At 58.7% G+C, this 647-nt stretch overlaps 1 protein-coding gene across 1 annotated transcript in view; it reads left to right on the top strand.

The window, feature by feature from the left end:
• Positions 1-292: 292 nt before the first annotated feature.
• The window catches only part of LOC108234843 (serine/threonine-protein phosphatase 2B catalytic subunit alpha isoform), a gene marked incomplete in the record, with an annotated part of 95,711 nt that continues 95,356 nt past the window's right edge, over positions 293-647 (top strand). The window contains 1 exon segment of the mRNA XM_025005556.2: positions 293-647.

Below are 647 nucleotides of genomic sequence, written 5' to 3'. Positions count from 1 at the left end.
TAAATATGCTTTAAAGTTAATAAAATGTGAGCTGGAAACTTTACTGGGGCTGAAGGAGCTAAAAGGGAAGCGCAAAATGAACCCGTTCTTTAAAAGATAAAATGAAATTGGCGAACTGAGCCGAAAGTGTCGAATCACGGAACGGAGCCTGAAAGCCCACCCCTGCCGGAGACGCGGAGGCGAAGGCCGCCGCTCTCAGCCAATCAGAAGCGCCGCGCGCGCGCGGGTTGAGGGAGGGACTGGGACGGGGGGCGGGGGCTGCGCAGCTAGCACGTTAGCCTGCGCAGCGCGCTCACAGTGAGAGCAACGGTAAATCAGGCGGAGCAGCTCCTTCCAAGCGTTCCAGGCGGTGAAACCGTAGCCCCGGCGTCGCGAAGTATTTTTGGCCGCCGACGGGACCGAGTGAGCTCACTGCGGTCTCTCCTTTCCTCTTCTTTTTCTTTTTTTTTTTTTCCTTTTTTTCTTTCTTTCTTAACCCCCCCACCAGCCCACTCCCCTTCCTCTCTTCTCCTCCTCGGGACGGACTGTCGAGAGTTGCTCGGCGGCGGCGGCGCGCGCGCGGCGGAAAAGGGGGACCCGTTCCGTTCCGTTCCCACTCCGGGCTCGGCTCGCTCGTTAGCCTGAACGTCCCCCCGTCCCACCTTCCC

The sequence above is a fragment of the Kryptolebias marmoratus genome, linkage group LG7, assembly GCF_001649575.2.
Source record: "Kryptolebias marmoratus isolate JLee-2015 linkage group LG7, ASM164957v2, whole genome shotgun sequence".
NCBI lineage: Eukaryota > Metazoa > Chordata > Actinopteri > Cyprinodontiformes > Rivulidae > Kryptolebias > Kryptolebias marmoratus.
The sequence above is the reverse complement of the archived record's forward strand: the minus strand, read 5'-3'. Positions and strand labels throughout refer to the sequence as shown.